Genomic DNA, 20,961 nt, shown 5'->3' with positions numbered 1-20,961 from the left:
GGTGTTGCATTATTTATGGCCTGTCTCAGCACTGCTGATGTTGAATGAATGAACGCCCCAGCTTAAGTGCGTTCTCCAGTTAAAGGGCCATATCTTATATCCCCCACATCTTATCTACTCCCACAGTTCCACCAGCCGAAGTCCACATATACCTGTCTTGCCCTCTGTGATAGTTTTAGTCTTAACAAATGAAAGGGAAAAGTTTAGTTGGGGAGCTGAGAGGATAGCTCAAACGTAAGAATCCGATTTCAGATCCCATGTAAATCAGTAGGCGTGGTGACATAACTGTAACCCCAGTGCTAGGGACATGAACAGAGCAATGGAGGATCCCTGGAGCTCACCAGCCAGTCAGTCTGACTGAAATAGTGAGTTCCATGTCCAGTGAGAAACCCTGTCTCAAAAAAGAAGGTAGAGGTTGGGCGGTGGTGGCGCACACCTTTAGTCCCAGCACTTGGGAGGCAGAGGTAGGTGGATCTCTGTGAGTTCGAGGCCAAGCTGGCCTTCAGAGTGAGTTCCAGGACAGCCTCCAAAGCCACAGAGAAATCCTGTCTCAAAAACAACACAAACGAAAAAGAGGTGGAGATTAATTGAAGAAGACACCCAATGTTCACCTCTGACATCTATGCACACACGTGTACAACCAACACACACACACACACACACACACACACACACACACACACCACACAGGCGCAATGTTGTACACTTTCCCTGTTTTTCTATAGGTTCATTATGTGTTACACATATCTGCTTCCATGATACAAGAAGGCACTAAGCTTTCTTCTAAAGACCTCTGCGCTTGGCTTCTTAGGTTACCTAACTCCCATTTCAGGCATGCTGCTGTCATGGCCAGTCTTCGCTGTCAGCTTGACTGGGCTTAGAATTGCCAAAGGCACACCTCCATGTGGTCTTTGAAGATATTTCCAGGGGAATTCAACTCAGGAGGGAAAAATGCATGTTCCATGTGGATGATACGCCATAGACTGGGATCTTAGGTTGAGTGAGGGAAGACAGCGAGCTGAGCAGTGACATCATTTTCCTCTGCTTCCTGACTTCAGATGCAGCATAACCACTACTCACCTCCCATTGCCAAGCCTTCCAGCGTGGAGGACTGTGGTCCCTCCAATCACAAGGCAATACAAACCATTCCTTCCTAAGCTCCTTTTTTTCCAGCTGTTTCTGTCACGGTGAGAAATGTAATTAAGACATGTACTATGGGACACAGTGGGTGCGATGGCCGAGCAGTTCAGAGGACGTGAGACCTTCAGTAAGACCCCTTTGTGGCTTTTTCTTCTCTCCCTCCCTTCTTGTCTCCGGCCCTCAGTCTTCCTTCCTCCCACCCCCATGGCAGCCATTGTATTAGCTACTTTTCTGTTTTTACAATAGACCACCCTGACAAAAAGGAACGCCAGGTTATTTCTGGCTTACAGTTCCAAAGGATAGTGTCCATCATGCCAGAGAAGGTGTGACGCTGAGGCAGGAGCAGGAAGTTAGCAGATCACATTTCATTCGCACACAGGAAGCAGACAGAACAGGAAGAGGGCTGGGACCTCAGTTTGCTGAACTTCCTTCAACAAAGCTCTACCTTCTAAAGTTTTCATGGCTTCCCCAAACAGCACTGGGGACCAAGTGTCAAATACATGAGCCTGTGGGACACAGTTCTCAAATCACAACAGATCTTTTCCCACCTCCCAACTTAGCTGTCCCGACTTCGTTATGCCCTGGCCCTCATTTGCACATGCTCTGATACCTGGTGTTCAGTGGCTGAAATGGCTGATAAAATCCCACGCTGATTAATTTCATGTTTAATCTAACTGATACTTCTGTAGCCTTTGCAAATAGCCTTTTTGAACAAAAACTGCAATGGCTCATTCCAAACCCGATCAAAGAGGTATGCATGACTCACAGCCACTAAATAAACATTGATGCCTGATGGCAGTAATATGGCTATTTATATTCAGAGTCTGATTTAACCAGTGGCATTCCTGTAATAAGATAATAAGCATGAGCTGTTTACTAGAAAGAAAGAAGAGACTGTGGTGCTGGTGTTCAATAAAATCTCTTAACAGGCAAATGAGTCTCTGAAATTGGTTGGCAAATACACCCAGAATGAGATGTGCTAATTAGCTGCTGTTAGTGGTTTCGAAGATAAAGAGTTTAAACTTAAATTAGCCCTGAAATTCAGAACAATAAAAATACTGGCTATATAATGTTATGTTGGGAGTCTTACAGATGATGCTCCCTACATGTCCAACAACACAATTTTAAAAGGGAGCTGTGTACCTTAATCATCAGAGTTTGAAGAATCTGTCCAAGAAGAGGCCCGAAATATGGAGAATTATAAGCACAGACATCTGAATGCCACGTTTAATTTTTGTTCTATTCAGACAGCACTCATAGGGCTAGCTCTCTTGGCTATGCCTCTCAGGTGTGTCTATTATTGCCAGTACTTTTCTTTTTTAAATAGAAAGAACAAAGGGATGTAAGGATTAGGTTAGTGGCATTTGGATAGCCTTTAAAAGCAGATTAACCCGTTCACAGCTAAGATCATAGAGGTCCAGGGTAAATGTGCAGGTGACAATTGTGCAGCCTCTGAAATAATGTCAGAAGCATCAAGACTAGAAGGTTTCACCCAGTGACTCCTAACACCACTGCTCTGATCTGTTTTGCTGTTTTCTCCCCCCAGTTCAGGAACAGTGGGAGTAACATGCTGCCTTCCTCACCTTCTGTTGCCACCCCAGGCTGCACTCAACTCGCTGCTGAGCATCGTTTAATCTCAGACTTCCCATTAGCTGCCTCCTTCAAGTCTTCAGTGATAGGAAATTCATCATAAATTCTTTATTCCAACTTTATACTGGGACTTTCCCTGGCAGAGCCAGCAACCTTTCTTACTGGGACAGGGAATTATAGGCAATGATCATTACAGGCCAACAAATACTGGAGATTATACACGTAATCCAGAGTCACAGACATGGTAGTTCCCATATTTTAAATTAGCTAATGTGTCTATGGCCATACCACCCTGAACGTGCCCGATCTCGTCTTAAATTAGCTAATGTACTATTGAAACAAACTTTAGCTGGCCTAGAACAAGAGAAATTTACTTCAACAGCTAATTGGTAATCTCACAAAAAGTAGAGCTGAATAGGTATACCTCAAAAGTACAGGGACTGCAGCAATTCTAGAGACATAGAAATAAGTATTTGTGGGTTGTTATACCAAACTCCCAACACACACAGTGCCTGAGACAGTACCAGGGTCTTACACGGCATAGGCAAGAGCTCTAACCACTGAGCGACATCGTCACCAGCTTGAGCTGATGGCTGCTGCTGCTAAAATATTAACACCTCTTAGATCTTTCATTTCGCTTATGTCTATTCCATTTTCCTTTTCAAGACATCAGCTTGGATCAAACAAATGACCTGAAGCTTTTAGCTGTGACATGGCATACCCATGACTTTCATTGACATCCCCCCAACTGGGGAGAGCTGTCAGGTGGGCAGCAGTCTCAAGGATATTCCACAGCAGAACCCCACCTACTGCCAGTCTATAAAACTGATCCCAGTCCAGGGGGAGGCAAGCATCTTACTCCAGGGTCTAAATCAGCTCACGGCTGTCTCCATCGAGAGAGTTACCATTTAAAAAAACAAACCTAACCCTGTGTAGGACTGGTCTTGGGTTATTAAGAAGAAGGACCCTGACATCACCAGGTATGAGCTCTTGCTTACCCATATTTGGAAAATCCTAGATTCTTCTTGTCTGGTTTTCTTTATCTGAGCCAAAGACGATGACACCACCTTATCAGTCAGGGTTCACTTGCAGGCAGCAGAAGTCATGCGTAGGTTAGAATATGTGAAATTTTGATAACCAACCCACAAAAATGGCACTTTTATATGATTTGAACTAGCAGTTTAAGCCACACAACAATAAAAGGTAGAGACTTACTGCTTTATGGAAACACAAGTGTAATTGTGGGGTAGATAACATAGATCTAGGGCTCAGATGAATAAAGACATGCATGCCTGTTCTTTTCCAGCAAATAGTATTTGATCCCATGGCTCATAAGAGTTAGTCCTGCTTTTATCACTTTCCTAATCCCAGGCCCTAGCCCTGTCAAGAAGCATGTGAAGTTTCATGACTGGCCAGCCTGAATCCTGTGCTGGAGAGTGGGTAGGATACTACATTTAACAACCTTACAATCATGCCAGATAAACTGTGACTGCCTTAGCTATATATATATCCTGTTAGGTGATGTTCCCAGGGCAGAAGAGCCCCACCCACATTAAACACACTTCAAGGCTGAATCTGACTAGAACTCCAATGATAGTAGAGAGTTGGAATGTTCAAGGTTCTGACCCAAATGATCTTAGACTATCTTGACTCCACAGATAGCCGTTTATTTATTACCCACCTCTGAGGTCTAACATCCTTCTGATTATTAGGTAAATCCCCTTGGAATGTATAAACAGATCTCACCAACTCAAAGGTTGAACGTGTCATCAGCTGGCATGTAAGGGCTACAAGAACAGAGAAGACAAAGGCAGTAAAATTCTATAAACCATGTTATATGGTGTGTGTGTGTGTGTGTGTGTAAGTGTAAGGATTAAAGAAAATGTACCAGAAGGTGATGATACATGCCTTTGATTCCAGCGCTTGGGAGGCAGAGGCAAGCAAGTGAATCTCTGTGAGATTGAGGCCAGGGTGGTCTACAAAATGAGTTCCAGGGCAAGCAGGGCTATTACATACACAGAGAAGCCCATCACAAAAACAAACAAACAAACAAAAAAAAAAAAACGTGACGCGTGGGGCAGAGAATGATGTCATAGTAGTAATTGGCAGTGTAGATCAGATCAGCATGTAAATCAGTTGTTCCCCATGTCATGAGTGACTTGGGCATAGCAGGCAGCCAAAGGTTCTTGATTGACAGAATCAGCTAATAAGTGAAGCCATAAGAAGACAATGAGATACCCAGACGCCATTTCTTCCTTTTGGGAAATGTTCTTCATCCTATCATTATTTTGTTTTTGTCTCAGCCTTTCCTATGAGCAACCATATCATCAACAGGACAAGAACAAACAGGTATTATAACATAGCTGTGGGCATTTAACTTGAAGAGCTACATTGGGAAAACCTTCTACTATCTGGAATACAAATCTCAAGTCTCCATCAGTGAGACTTAGGAAGCAGGATGGCTTTTAATACCATTCTTCCTGAAGAAAGAAAGGAGGTGGAGAGCTTCAATAAAGCCCTGCTTGTGACTCACATTCCAAGGGAAGACAAAGGGAGGTGACAGGAGCAGGAAACACGGTCCCAGAATGTCTGAATGTCGTGTCCACAGAGCACATCTAGTCTAAGCCCACAGTTATGGAAAAGGGAACAAGGCCTGGAAAAAACGAAGGCACTGGTATGAGGTTTATAAAAAGCATGAAAAGAGTTTAGCTGCTTACAGATCAGTTAACCCACACCCAGTTTTCATCTTCAGTGGACTCCGGGCATCGGTAGTTCACTATATCCCAATGGTGCCCATCACAACTGTATTAGACAGGAAAGAACAGAGTGGGTGGTGACGCCTCCTGGTGAAATAAGAGGGAATCCTGAGTGACACAGGTCAAGGGCGGGGATCAATGTGCCTGGAAGCACAATCTAACTCCCTGTTTGGGTCACAGACTAACCATATTGCTGACCTACACCTTGTCACCTGCCACCTCTCTTGCAGAATAGGACTATGACCTAAAGAGATTCAAACTATGCCTTAAGAAAGAATTACACGTCTCAAGCAACTTGAACAAATAATAAGCGAGGGTTTGTTTTGTTTTGTTTTTCATGAACCTTATCTTCTACAATAAAATTGAAGTCACGAGTCTAATAAAGGAATTTTGAGTCTCTCTGGCTAGGAAAAACATAATGTCAGACAGTGAACAATTGGTTTCGTGGGTATAATAGACAGATCACTTACAATCCAGGCGTGTGTTCACTAAGAGGGCACGCGCATCATATTTTGGCAGGCTCTCAGTTCCCTGCTGCTATTGACTCTCACCTTCTTTGCTGGCAGAGTTGCTGTAGTGGGGAAGGAGCAGTCCTACCTACATCCCATATAAAGACTGGTCCCTTCAAAACACCCAGACAGCTGCTGTACAATGACTCAGCCGGAGGCCTCTCTGTCCACCTCCCCCGCTGCTTCTGAGTACTGATCTTGGCACTAGCTCCAGACACCACAGATATTCTACAAAATTAACAGTCATTCATGATCTTTAAAGACTCGGAAACTATGAATGTGAACAACTTCCCCAGTGAGATAAAGAACATCTACAGTTGGGGTTGGCGGGGTGATTTGGCAGACAAGAACATTTGCTGCTCTTACAGAGGACCTAGTTTGATTCCCAGCTCATGACCACCTATAACTCCGATTCAAGGGGATCCAACGCCTTCTTTTGGTCTCCACAGACGCCTATATGCATGTAGTGCACATAAACCCACACAGACATATAGAAACATAAGTAAATTTTAAAGAGAAAGTTTAAATTAAAAAAAAATCTACAAAAAAATAGGAAAACAAAACCCCAAACCAAAGCAAACAAAAATCTTAGCAAGTAGCATCCTAGCTCTCTACATGATGGAAGAGTGCTGAACACTTCTCTCCTCGGCCTGGAGGCTCTTAGAGAGAAAACCGTCTGCAAGCTGTGGTGAGCTAGCCAGGTAAATACGGCAAGAAAGGGAAATAAACAATAGACAAATAATCAAAAATGTATCCATTCATAGACACTACCATGGCTAGAGGAGAAAAATCTCTAGAACTCCTCAAAAATATTCCTCAAACCAGTGAGTGAACCCAGCAAGGTCACAAACACAGCCTGCAAAATCAGTTGTTTTCAGGTTCTGGAAGTGAGTGTATGGAAATAGTTGTAAGCACAGTGCCATCTGCAACCACACACAGACACAGACACAGACACAGACACAGACACAGACACACACACACACACACACACACACACACACACTAGATGCAGGCAGAAATGGAGCAGCAGTGAAGTGAAGTGCCGGCAGCTCCCAGGTCTCTCAGCCACCAGAGAGGCCCATTCTGAAACAAGCTACCTCTCCACCCTGACACTAGTAAAGAGGTCAGGAGACCTTGAGTAAGGTTGGAGATATTAATTTCGGGCAGTTAATTACATTCTTTCAGCATCCATCTCCCTGAAGTTTTCACTGAGAAAACCCTCCAGGAGGGCATCCCGATTAGCTATGCAGTTCTCTTTGGCACAGACTGGAGAATGAAGTGACTATGGACTGTGTCACACCACTCGTCGAAATTCACCTCTGGGTGAAGTGATCCTCAAATAATTACCAAATGTAGCTCAGGTAACTGAATTAGTGAATTACATCGGCTCCTTTGAGATGAAAGACTCTTTAGGAATTGAAATGCTTTGGCTTCTTTGTTATTAATAACCTGAACAACGAAGGCACTCAAAGTTCTAGTCCACGGCTCCGCGAAGGGATGGTGAAAACTAAAGAACGCAATCGATTTTTGGTTTCCATACTTTCCGCTTTCCGTCCTTTTCAGAAGTCAGGGCAGGATGCAACAAGCCATCAGATCTCCCCCAGTGTTCGTAAAGCGTCAACCACAGAGCTCTGAAGAGAGACAGATTCAGTGGAACTGTGGTAAGCAGGAGGCTCCCCTGCCTTCTAGAATTTACATGATGGTCCGTCCTGCCACATTGCCCCATCCTGCAGGTACAGACCTCCTGCACAATGGAGTGATTTCTTTTTGTCATAGTCAAATTTTCCACAATTAAGTATCTTCACTCCTCTTTCTTTTCTTCAGACAAAGAATTGTGTGTACTCATGAGCTGTATGTGCCCAGCCAAGAAAGCTAGGAGACCTCGCTTGGGTGCTCTGCCCCAGATCTCCCAGAACAAATGGAAGATAGATGCACAGAGGCAAATCTCTGGTTGACAGACTTGATCTTTGACCAGGAGGGATGGGAAGAGGCTAAAGGGGCTGGCTAATCAAGCCTCAGCCTGCCCCGAGGTGGGTAGACTTGGAGATTCAGGTGGGGGTGTTTGGTCCTGTTCCTGTTGAATGAGTACACTGGCTTTACAGGCTCTGATTCACAATTCTTTATTTTCCATTTTCTTTGTTTTTTTCTCATTTTTAGGTGGAGACTCACTGTATTATCCAGCTGGTCTGGAATTCATGATCTACCTCCCTCAACCTCCCAACTATCTGCTACTATGCCTATTGAGTTTTTCTCAAGTGTTGGAGTTTATTTCTTATACTGTCTTTCAAAATATTTTTGAACTATAACATATGCATTGGGGTAGATAACACATTCCTGTAACTCTTAATTCAACAGGCGCATAATTGTATCCAGTGGGGCCATCCTGCTCCCTGAAGCTCCACGCCCCCAGCTCTCATCCCAACCCAGGGCATATTACTTTTCTTTGAGGAAGTATTTAAGTGAGTCTGTATAAAAGTACCACCCACTGTCTTTTACTTATACAAATGGTAGCTTGCCATTATGCTCTGTCTCTCAATTGTCTTCACTCACTAATTTAGAGATCATTCCACACCAGCATACAATCTTTTATGATGGATGGTAAGCTATTACTTTAGCACAGCTTCCTCTGTTCAACCATTCTCCCTATCAATGATCATTCCAACAATCTATAATAATTCACTTTCTACCTAAGTGATTTCTACTTATAGATGTGTACAAGTAATTTAATAGAACTGACATTAACATATGAGATAGATCTTATCAATAATGCCTACAAATCAAGTTGCTGAGCCAGAGAATGCTATTTGTAATCCTGATAGTGACTGCCAAATTGCCACTCAGGATACAATATCCTGGGTTTGGACCTTTTCTGTACTGACTGTGTAGCAATGCGCTGTAAGTCTGCTCCTCTGTTCAGTATTGACTCTTGACTCTGCTTATGGCCATTTCTGCATGCAGAGAGCATTGTTTTTTATGTAGCTAAATTTTTAATCTCTTATTTAATGACTGCTGTGATTTGTGTTGTACTTTGGATTTTTTTCAGCCATAAATTAGTTTAAAAAGCTTTAGTGGGCTGGAGAGATGGCTGAGCTATTATAAGTACTCACTGCTTTCCCAGAGGTCCAGAACCCCCACAACCGCCTGTAACTCTAGCTCCAGGGGACTCAAGACCCTCTTCTGGCACCTAAGGACACCCATACGTTCACGGCAGACACACAAGCATACACATGAATAAAATGAAAATTAAATTTTAACAATTAAATTAAAAATAAAGCATTCACAATTTTGTGTGTGTGTGTCTAATCTCCTACCCATCCATCTAGAATGTCTGGCAAGGTACAAAGTGAGCAACTTACATGCAGACACCAGGCACATAAATAATATAACATATTATCTGCTTACATTGTTTAGAGACCAATGGAAAGAGCGAATCTGCACATGGTCAGTGCAGATGAAATTTTCTTGATTCAGAGTTTTCTACTCATAGCACGTGTGAGCATGAATGGCTCCCTTCTCAATTTACCCGGCCCTATTTTATTGCTCCATCCATGTACCCCACATGCTGCTTCAAGTCTCCAAAGCTAAATTCAAGCTAATTATATTTCAATTTAGAAAACCTTCATGTCTCCCAAGCTTTCCTTTTGGCCAGTGGCTAGGCAGAAGCGAGTTTTCTCTGGCTCAGCCCTCATGGCTTTGTAGCTTTCCCTCAGAGGGTTCACAGCCAGGCTTTACTCGGTTGTCTGGAAAAAGAGCTTTACTCTCTGCCCTTCGAGGGGTACAGCCAAATAAGTGAAGCCAGTTCAAGCTCTTGAGGACCAGACCAGAGGACACCATAGTTCCCATTCCCAAATCCTAGTACATGCATGACCAGACTCCTGAGAGAGATAACCTTCTTAGCCCTATGCCTGACACTTTAAAATCAAGCCTAGAAGCTATTAAAGAGCAGGCCTTGCTGTCAGACTGCCTTCAGTTTCTAGTCGCAGAGCCCAGAGGGAACAACCTTCAGCCACAAGGAAATGCATTGTTTGGCAGAGCTGCAGCCTCTAGCGGGGAGGCAAAGACAGATAGACTCCGGGTCCTGCCATCACCAGAGTCAGACTTTGATCCTCATCCTGTGTCTGGCTATGGAAATACGGGATGGATTTTTCCAGGTGCCCTCCCCAGATCTGATGAGACTCTGTAGAAGAGGAGAAAGTGTCTTCTTCTATTACCCTTGGGAACCAAGAGACATTTCTCAGAAGTTTTCTGTGTCATGGGCCACAATTACTGGACATGTCCACTCTTGAATCAATCACTGGGAAGTAAATGAGATGTCTCTTAGATCAATCAAGCCACCCAGGATGGGGGAGACTTCCAAACATGACAGTTTGGAAGAGGGTGGGTACTTGGGGGAGAAGAACAAACTTGCAAGTCTCTTGCATCTCATAATCAAGCTGCCAGCTGAGTAATCTATCCATAAACACACACCATTGGTAGTGTTCTCAGTTATGTCTACCCATCAAAGGTATGGCAACTCCAATCATCAAAATGGAGTTGGGGTCTAGGAATTGGGATCTTGGAAGACATAATTATATTAAGGATTTCTTGACAAGATTATCCAGGATTAAGTTGGTCCTAAATCCAATGGCAAATATCCTTGAGACAAAATAACTAATAAGAATAATAATTCAGAGACCCAGTGGAGAGAAAGCCAGGTGAAGATGAAGGTAGAGATTGAAGTACTGTGTTCAGAAATCAAAGGATATCATGGACGGATAGTGAGATGCCTGTAATGGTTTCTCCCTCAGAAATCATCAACTCTGCCGTTACCCAAAGATTAAACTTCTCTCCTAGTTTTCTTTCTATTGTTGTGATAAAACATTGACTAAATTATTTCATCTTACAACTCTCAAACTCAGTCCATCATTGGGGAAGTCAAGGCAAGAACCTAGAGCAGAGACCAAGAAAGAACGCCACTTCCAGGCTTAGAAGCTTGGTTTCTCATATGCCACAGGACCACCTTCCCAGAAGTGGGCCCACTCACAGTGGTCTGGATGCTGCCACATTAATCAAGATCATGCCCCAAAGCTTGTCTACAGATGTGATGAAGGCATTTTCTCAGTTGAGGCTCCTTCCTAGATGACAATATCTTGTATCAACTTAACAAAAAAATTAACCAACACAACTAATCCTTTGTTAACTTAACACAGAGACACATCACTATTAAACCATAAATTTTCCTTCTTGTTTGTTTCCAACACTTCATGTTAATATTAATGTCCCAATATAAAACATAGTATAACTTTAAAAGTCCCGTGATCTTTAAAATTCCTAACACTCTAGGAAATTCAGTCTCTCTTCAAATCCTAAGTCTCTCTAAAAATGCAAAGCATCTTAACTATGGGTTCCTAAAAAAAAAAAAAAAAAAAGAAATAACCAAGCACAATCACAATCAAATCAGAGCAAAACCAAAGTCCAAGAGCATAAACAATTCAGTGTGCAATGCCAGGGCTCAGTCACTCGTGATATTCTGGGCTCCAGAGGGCTTGAGAAGTTTCCCTTCTCTAGCTGTGCAAAACAACACACATGGCTTGTCTCCTAGGCTCAGGTCAGCTCCACTCCATATCTGCCTCTGTCCTTGGAGCCATCTCTCAGTCCTAGAATCTCCAACATACTAGCGTGTCTACTGACACTGAGGCTGTACCTCCTCAATGGCCTCTCCTTGCCTCTCACAAGGCTAAGCTACAGCTGCTCCTTCAGTCTTACAACACGCTTGCCACAAAAATCAATAACATATAGAAGACTCACACACTACCAAGTTAACTTCCAGCTCGAGATGCAGCCTTGGCCTCCTCTAGATCACTGCTCTCTTTGATGATCCTAAGAAAGAGGCTAGTTTTGGATTAACAAGTTAATCGAAGCTGATTTTTTAGCCCTTAATAGCCAGCACCAGCTGTTCCAACAGAGGAGGGTCTTACTTCAGCAGCAATGGCCTCTTCTCATCCACAGCTGATTCTTTATCCCTAGCAGGACCTTCAGAAAACACATATTTTCAATTCAAAATATCCCACAAATGGCCTCGAAAACCTTTGAGAGACTCTCAAATTTCCCTCTAAAACTTCATACTACACCTCTCTCAATATCCTTCTTTTGCAAGTTCTCTCAGAACGTCCAATTAAGCTCTGAGCACTAAAGGGCTTTGACCCCAGTCCAAATTCCAAACACTTCACAATCCCCACAAAAACAACACAGTCAGTTCTGTCATAACAAGATCCCACAATACTATTGCCAGTTTCTCTATCCATTTGCTTTCTATTGCTGTGTTAAAACACTGACCAAAACCAACTTGGGGAGGAAAGGGTTTATTTCATCTTACAGCTTGGAGTCTGTCGTCCAGAGACGTCTGGGCAGGAACTCAAGGCAAGACTTCAAGACAAACCTGAAGCAGAAGCCATGGAGGAAGGCTGCTTACTGTCTTGCTCAGTTTACTTTCTTACACACCCTGGGACCAACTGCCAGGGATGGCACTTACCACAGTGAGCTGGGTCCTTCCACACCAATCATCAATCAAGAAAATGACCCACAGGCTTGCCCAAAGGCCAATCTGATGCAGGCAATTTCTCAGTTGAGGTTCTGTCTTCTGAGATGGCTCTAGATTATATCAAGTTTACCAAAAACAAAACACCTAACCAACAAACTTCTAGCCTCAACAAGTATGAGAGGGTACACTTTTGTTGTACTAAGTCATCAATTGTCACAGCCCTACAAGACTAATATCTCGTTTTACAATACTATAAATTAAAATCAAGGAACATTCAACTGGACAAGAAGGAGGAGAAGAAGAAGAAGAAAAAGGAGGAGGAGGAGGAGGAAAGGAATGAAGGAAGAAAAGAAAGAAAGAAGGGAGAAAGAAAAAAAGAAAGGATTACATACCTAGAGGGAATTTTATATTAAAGAATTATAGTGATTATAGTCAGGCCAGAGAGAGTCAATGGCTAAGAACACTGACTGTTCTTCCAAAGGACCTAGATTCAATTCCCAGCACCAACATGGCAACTCAAAACTGTCTGTAACTCCAGTTCCAGGAGATCCAGCACCCTCACACAGACATACATGCAGGTAAAACACCAATACATATGAAAAGAAAGGAAAGGGAGGGAGGGAGGGAGGGAGGGAGGGAGGGAGGGAGGGAGGGAGGGAGGGAGGGAGGGAGGGAGGGATCACATTTCACAGAACACAGATAAGGAATGAAAGCTTCCTGCCTTGTAATGCAGAACTGAGGGTTGGGAAAGGAAGTCACCCTCTACCCACACCCCGGTGTTGACCCTCTCCATGAATCCGTCTCATCTCTCTCCTGGATTTCTTTTGGCTGTACATGGCTCACCAAGGTAGCTTCAGCCCCAAGTCTCTCAGCTTGAAGCATAGTCCCTATATCTAAGCATTACAGGTGTGGTTTTGTTTGTTTGTTTGTTTTTCCAGGGAAGCTGACTCCTGCCAATCACTAGATGCCCATCTCTGACCCAGCACTTGAGGAGTGAGTCTTGGGTTCCTTCTACAGCAATGGACCAGGAGATTCCCACAGTGGTCACGAGCTTGTCCCTCTGCTACTGTCTGCTCTCTTGCCTGCTTCTCTCACTGTCCGGCAGCTTCTTGAGAGCAAACATGTCTTGAGTCTGACCTTCTCTGGCTAAACAGTGCTGTAGATGTACTGAAGCACACACAATCTACTCTCAAATGCCTCTCAAAATATGGACCCTAGCAGGCTCAGACAGGACCCAGGAATCATCAGGGCTTCATCAATGTGAAGATTTCCAAGCCAGAAAGCCATCCCCAGTCTGTCTGGTGAAAGATGGTCACTATAGGACTAGTCAGATGGACAGACACAGCCATGGGCATGGGAGGGAGAAGCAGGACAACTCCTAAAACTATTGTCTTTTGTAGAAATAAGTTCAAGGGAGAAGTATTGAAAGGAGAACATGCAGAGTTACCTTGTTATGTCATGGCTAAGGTGTGAACATTGTAATTCCCTCTGTGATGTGCTGAAGTACAGAAACCTAAGGGAAACAATGTCTCCAAACTATAGTTCTACAGTTCTTCCTAAATTTAAACGTGAATCATATTTACTCTTCCTGCATATACCAGAAAGAGACAATAAAGCCTGCCAAAGCATTGTGTAAGTGATACACCCCATGTCAGAGCAAGGCATCACTAAGCCCTCTCCAGCTTGCATGGACACACACACACACACAGAAAGACAGACAGACAGACAGACAGAGACAGATACATACAGAGAAAGAGAGAGAAAGAAAACACATGTATACACAGTGCTTTCACTTACCCAGAAAGATAAATGGCAGCCCAGTTGCCCAGCAACCAGTTCCTCAGCCTCATTCCATACTGGCTGGATTCCCAGTGAACTTGAGATCTTGCTGGATACTGGTAAGGGCCTACTTCCTCCAACATTTACTTTCCTAGTTTACCCGGGGGGTGGTGGGGGGGTGGGGGTGGGGGGGGTGGGGTGGCTAAGAGAGACTGTGGTCCTTGTCTGGGACAAGCCGTGGCCAGAGTCAAGAACTCAAGAACTCTGAATGAATAGAAACCTATGTGAATGAACGGAGTGTTCAACAGGACAAGTGTTATCATAAGGACAAAGTCAATACAGTCACACTTCTGTTCTGCAGCCTTGGACGTTAGCTTTGCTGCTAACGTCCAAGGCTGCAGGTAGAGGAATCCTAGAAGGAGCATGTGTTAGTTTGGATCTGAAATGTTTCCCCAAAGCTCATGTCCCCAGAATCCCCAGTGCAGCAGTGTTTGGAAGCTAGGCATATGGACGGTGATTGGACTAGGAAGGCTCTACTAACCTCATCAGTAGGTTAATCAATTGATAGGATCGTGGCTTAATGGGCTATTGAGAGTTAGTGGAAACTTTTGAGAGTGAGATCTAGTTAGAGGAATTGGGTCACAGATGTGCCCTTAAAGGATGTGCTTATACCTGGTCTGTTTGCTTGTTTCTCCTCTCCTTCCTTTTTATTTCTTCTTAACAACCATGAACATGTGTGTGGGAACACCAGACCTTGAGCAGAAACCCACTTCCCCTTCTGCCTGGGAGTAGGCAGCTGTAAGACAATGTTTAGTAAAAACATGTTTACTAAAAACAATACAATGCCCGGGGGCAATAAGTTCCTGGAAAAGGCCTGCCCACAGAAACCACCCTGAGCTCGACCTTGTCCAAAGACTAACCGCCTCTTCTGCCACGCCCAGATCAGTTTCTGGGGTCAGAGCAGAACCAGCCAGGGGAGAGGAGAGAGCAGAAGCTTCTCTGGTGGGAGCCTTTCTTAGGAAGTTTTCTTGAACCTTTTTGGAGCCTGCTTAAAGTTTTCTTTACACCGTTGAACGAGTCTCTGTGTTGTCAATCCCCGACACCCTCCGCACGTTCTCGGACACAGGCCGCGCAGCAGATGCGACACATGTGACAGCCTTTGACCACCTCAAAGCAGAAGTCCTGTGGTGACCTATAGAAAACTTTGGCCCATAGTCATGGCATTGAAATAAACAGAATAATGTAGTCTGTAGTAATAACAAATAAGTCAACATTCCCTTGCAAACTCCAGTCATTACTCCCTCCTGCCCCTTCCCCAATTGCATGCAATCCTGCCCCAGAATTGGGGCAGGTAATTGGGGTGTTAGCATATGTAGGAGGTACAAGTCTTATTGGGGTACAGCACCCTGTGTGTCAATACTAGAGGTTGGGATTCCCAGATGGTACATTTGCAAGGTAAGTGGCCCAAAAAATTCTCTGGTCCAGCAGCCTAGGCCCGGGTGGAATCCGTGTCTGGTCTGTAGGCAAGATATCTGGGGCAAATATAGTGTTTCTTTAACATCTCCCCAAGAAAAGTCACACCACACTGAGGTGAGTGGCTTTGCTCCACCAAGTGCTCCCCACCATGATGTCTGTGTCACCCCAAGCCCAGAGACAACTAGAGGCCCCTGGTCATGCTCTGAAGTCATGAGCCAAAAGGTATATGTTATGTATCTTAGTCATTTTGTCATGGTAACTCAAACTTAACACAGCACGGTGTAACTTGTCTGTCTACCAGGAACAAATCCATTCTACAGAGACCCTTGCCCTTAGCCTCTTTATCAGACTGGTGAAAGAATGGACCCCAAGTAACTGCAGTGTCCTCAGAAGTCGCCTATGCTGGGGGGAAGGCATCAGGGGGAAGAACTTGCTTCCAGGAGGAAAATGCACCTGTTGGATGACCTTGTAGGAGAGACTCACCTGCGGGAGACACTTGAAGCTGAGGCAATGGGGGGAGGGGACCGCTCCTTGGAGACTGTTTCATTATGCTTCATATCTCTTGCTTTCTATTTAAACATGTTAGAACCCTCAAAGACAGACTCGGGGAAGTCATTAGGACTCTTTGTCCCTCCTTCCCCAAATGGCCACATTGAGTGAGTCTCCTCTTTCTGCTTTCCACTATTAATTTGGTTCCTTTAATCGGCTTATTCAGGATGGGTGGCAGAGCCTGGCTTGTTGTCTGCGCAGAATGTGACCCCCAAGTCATCAGCAGCAGAACTTCCCATGGGGGAACCACCCTTCCACCCCAGCCCACTCTTTTCCCTGCGTGCTCCCAGCCGGCACGTGCTCTCAGCCGGCACAGGCTCCCAGCCGGCACAGGCTCCCAGCCGGCATGGGCCGTCCCATCTTCCCCAGCTCTCCTCCCAGTCACTCATGACTCCTTCAGCAAACATTCACAGGCTCCCACTACTTGTAGGTCATCTTGCCAGACCCTGGAGCCAGAGATGCCAGACCCTGCCTACAAGCCAGGCCCTGCTCAAGAGGGTAGGGTCTGCTCTCTGCCTGGCTCAGTTCAACCCAGACCTCCATTTTAGAAGATCCACACTTCTTACTTCTGAAATCCCACCCTAGGACAAGACCCATGCTCAGAAAAAAATCTAACCTTTCATTTCCATCACAGTTCACTTCTTTCTTTTCTTTCTCTGCGCAGCAGCAGTACCAGCTGCCTTACCTTCCAGGAAGCCTTCGGTTTAGACTAATATTTACATGTATTTGCATTTCCTTTGTACACAGAGATGGGGGATGGGTAGGGTAGAGAGTTTTGCTTAGAAACGCTTCCTGGGCCAGTACACAAAGTGCTATTTCAATTGCCAATTTAAAATCCAGAAGCAACTTGTTCAGCTCAAATTCTGGTAATTTCTATCACGCGCCCCTTCCCATCCTAAGGTCCCCACTCCTGCCTTCTTCACGGCTTCTATCCCACTCCCCACCTAAGTCAGGGGTGGGCACACTCTGTCTTGGTTTTATACACAATGGAAATTTTTTTCTCCTGTAATTCTTCATGTTTTCGGCCATTCTCAGAGAATTCTGTGGGCACCCTCTGGTGGCTGACTAGAATTTTTAGCTTAAATCCGAGTTTGAAGGAGATGGCTTTATTTCGTCCTCCTGCTCTCTGTCTGGCTTTACGTTGGGCACGGTGAGTTTACTTGCTGAGTTAGTTCATCACCCAAGGCCTGAGAGATGGGAGTGTAGCAGCCACTTTAAAACCCTCTGAGGAGAAATGATGCCTGGTAGAGAAATGTTAGAGCTAGGAAACAGCAGGGCTATGGTTTGCAGTGTTACCAGACCGGCCTGAGCACACAGGATGAAATGCACCCTTCTCTGGGCTCTCAGCAGACATAGTTTCCAGAGGGAAAGGCACACACACACACACACACACACACACACACACACACACACACACACACACACACACACACACACACACCGGCCTGAGCACACAGGATGAAATGCACCCTTCTCTGGGCTCTCAGCAGACATAGTTTCCAGAGGGAAAGGCAAACACACACACACACACACACACACACACACACACACACACACACACACACACACGCAGAGCAGGTTCCCGGGTGGCAGCTGTGATGGAACCTAGCAACCACCGGCTCCTTTTTGTTTAAAACCGAAGGACAGTTAAGTCAAGCCAATGAAGGCTCCCAGGGAGGCTAAGGGCTGACAGGAAATGGAAAGGTTCCAGGAGAAGGGTAAATTTTGCAGGCTAACGTGTGACTTTCTCAGACTTGCTCAAGGGAGCAGCCACTCACAAAAGCCTCCCAGGTCTTTGGAGGAGGCCGCTGGGGAGGCAGAATCAGAGGAAATGGAGGCGGCATGATGGGGAGAATTATGCAGCCCTCCTACCTGCACTCTCCTCAACTCCCCATGCCCTTGGGCCCTGAAACCCTGGGGGTCTGATAAGTGGAACTGCTTTGTCTACAAAACCATCACCTTTATTTCCTTAACTCTTTCCCAAAGATTTAATTAGTCTCGGGCTATTCGCCAAAGTCAGTTAATGTCACCTTCATTTTGTGAGAAGAGGCGCACAGGGGTTAAACAGGAGTGTGACTTCGGAGACCTTAGGAAGCAGCTCCAATGCCCTGGTGCTCTGGGATCTCCCCTGCAGGGGCCTTGGTTCTCAGCCACCTCCCAACCTGCCCTTTGTCTCTCCGTGCAAGCCAAGCTTCGACAGCACACGCGAAAGCCAGTAGGACAGGGTTTCGCGGAAGGGCACACTGGAGACACGGGGAGAAGCAACGTTCCCAGCAGGCCCCAGACGCCAGAAAGTCAGCCCAGCTGTTCAGATTCCAGACCACAAAATCTCAGGCCTCAGCAGCATCATTTACCTGCAAACAAAGAGGCATTGTCTACCAGGACAGCTTCCTTAAGGAAATTATTTTTCATGTGCTTTGTTTCACAGTCAGAGCCCAGGGCAAAAGGAAAGTCCCAGGGTTCCGGCAAGCTGTCAGCTACCCCACACGGGGTGGGGGCGGTAGCCGCTTCTCTGCCTGGCTGTATGTGAGGGTGGAACAATGTCTTGGGTGGATATTCCAGAAGCGAAGGTATGGTGACTGAGCAAAAAGGCATGATGCCACGGTGACCACACCTGTGGGAGCAGAAGTAGCTCAGCCACCCACAGAGACACCACGAGATCCGTTGAGCTGCACCGGGTGGAGTCCCTCCTCGAGCTCCTGTCTTTAATCTGTGCTTCCGGTGGAATGAAAATATTATTTCATGGCTGTTGTAAGCCGCACTCAATCTGCTGCTGTATCATCCATCATGCTAATTGCAGCCCACAATACTTGCTGAGTACAGGTGTCACCTGATCCTTTTGTACAGATTAACTTACTCATTTTCATGACAACCAAATGATCTCCATAAAAAGGATACCAGGCAAGGGAGTAAAGTAGCTGGCCCCATGCCGGGCAATGCAGAGTCAGGGTACCTTCAGACCCTGGCTGTTGGGCTCCAAACCTCTTGCTCTTCACGACCTAGGCTGCTATTTCCTGAAGCATGTGAGATGAACTGAGGTACCCTTCACAGAAGCCTGTACATGTGTGCTATAATCATCCCCATCCAGTGATGAGACAAGGAAGTCATAGGGAAAGTAAACAGGATTATATGGCTAGAGAGAGGCAGAGACACAGTAAAGCCAGTCTTTTCAATAAGTGGAGCTGAGGGCGGTTAAGAGAACTTGCTGTTCTTTGAGAGAACCATGAGTCCAGTCCCCAACGCCCATGTGAGGCAGCTTATAATCACCTGTAACTACAGCTCCAGGGGACCCAACACCTTCTCCAGACCTTTGAGGGCACCTGCACAGAGGTGTTCACACAGACAGAGAGACACAGACATACAGGCAGACAGACAGGCACACATCATCATCATCATCATAACAACAACAACAGATCTCAGTAAATGGTGCTGAGAAAATTTGGTATCCATATGCAAAAGAATGGAACTAGATCTGCGCTGCTTTCCAACTGCAAAAACATCAACTCAAATGGATTAGAGAGTTAAACATAAGCCCTGGAACAATGAAACCATTGGAGGAAATGCTCAGGACATTAGAATGCACAAGACTCTAAAGGTACAGGAGGGAAATTCAACTATCACATACTAAAAAGTGCACAGCAAAGCCACTAGTCATCAACATGAAGAAAATCTCTGTAGAATGGGAAAGAATGTTTGTGAGCTCTGTGTCTGAAGCTATTATGTCCATAATAGTTAAGGAATTTAAAATCTCAGAAACACTCACAACTGGCCAAAATGCCAGGAATAAGGGACTGCACAGTGCTCAACCACAAACAAGACATCTGTTTTCAAACTCTTCCCTGAGGCTTAGGGATCTTTGTGGAAAAGGAGGCGGAAAGATTCTAAGAGCCAGGGTCTGGGAGGGCCAGAGAGAAACAGTGTCTTCTGGACATAACAGGACTGCTGCTCTCCTGAACTCAACTACAGCTGTGGCTGCCTGCGCAAGACCTGCACAAGATGGGTACAGGCTACACTCTAGCATGGTAGGGGAAGGAGCTCACGGACTCCCATCCCTAACCGAGGAGCTGTGGACAATCGATGGATTCTGGGAGAGTGAGTTCCAGTGTTCCTTAAGGGTGCGGGCTCCTATAGACTCTACTCCAGTGGATGGTCCCACACCCAGAAGTATTTGGATCATACCAACTGACACCAGAGGCTTACTGACTAAAAGAAACAAGTAGATATTAAATCGTGAGAGTAAGACAATAGAGGAAAGTCAGGGGAAGAATTAGGAGTGGAAATAGTCAAAGTACATTATATAAAATTCTTGAAGAATAGAAATATTTTAAACACTGAGGAGCGGAACAAGAGATAACCCAATTAAGACCAAGCAATAAAATAAGACATGCAAATGATCGGCAGGTACACAGAAAATCTATTTCTATCAGGGAAATGCAATTCAAAAAACACAGCAAAAGATCGCTTCACTCTGGTCTAATGGTAATTATCAAAAAGGCAAAAAGTAACCAGTGTTGGTGAAGGTGTGAAGAAGAGGTTTTTGTGCACTGTTGGTGGGGATGTGAATTAGGATGGTTTGGGAGTCAATGTAACCAAAAAAAAAAAAAAAACCTCCTGTGTGACCCATAAATCCCATATAAATATA

General features: G+C 45.0%; 1 long non-coding RNA gene across 1 annotated transcript in view; it reads right to left on the bottom strand.

The window, feature by feature from the left end:
- LOC121139380 overlaps positions 1-17,489 on the bottom strand; it is a 36,530-nt gene extending 19,041 nt beyond the window's left edge. The window contains exon 1 of the long non-coding RNA XR_005876339.1: positions 16,936-17,489. This is a non-coding gene — a long non-coding RNA (uncharacterized LOC121139380). The remainder of the gene's footprint in view (positions 1-16,935) is intronic.
- Positions 17,490-20,961: the final 3,472 nt, after the last annotated feature.

Source organism: Mesocricetus auratus, unplaced genomic scaffold (assembly GCF_017639785.1).
Source record: "Mesocricetus auratus isolate SY011 unplaced genomic scaffold, BCM_Maur_2.0 Super-Scaffold_15014, whole genome shotgun sequence".
Lineage (NCBI taxonomy): Eukaryota > Metazoa > Chordata > Mammalia > Rodentia > Cricetidae > Mesocricetus > Mesocricetus auratus.
Note: the sequence above shows the minus strand (reverse complement) of the source record. Positions and strands in the feature narration are given on the sequence as shown.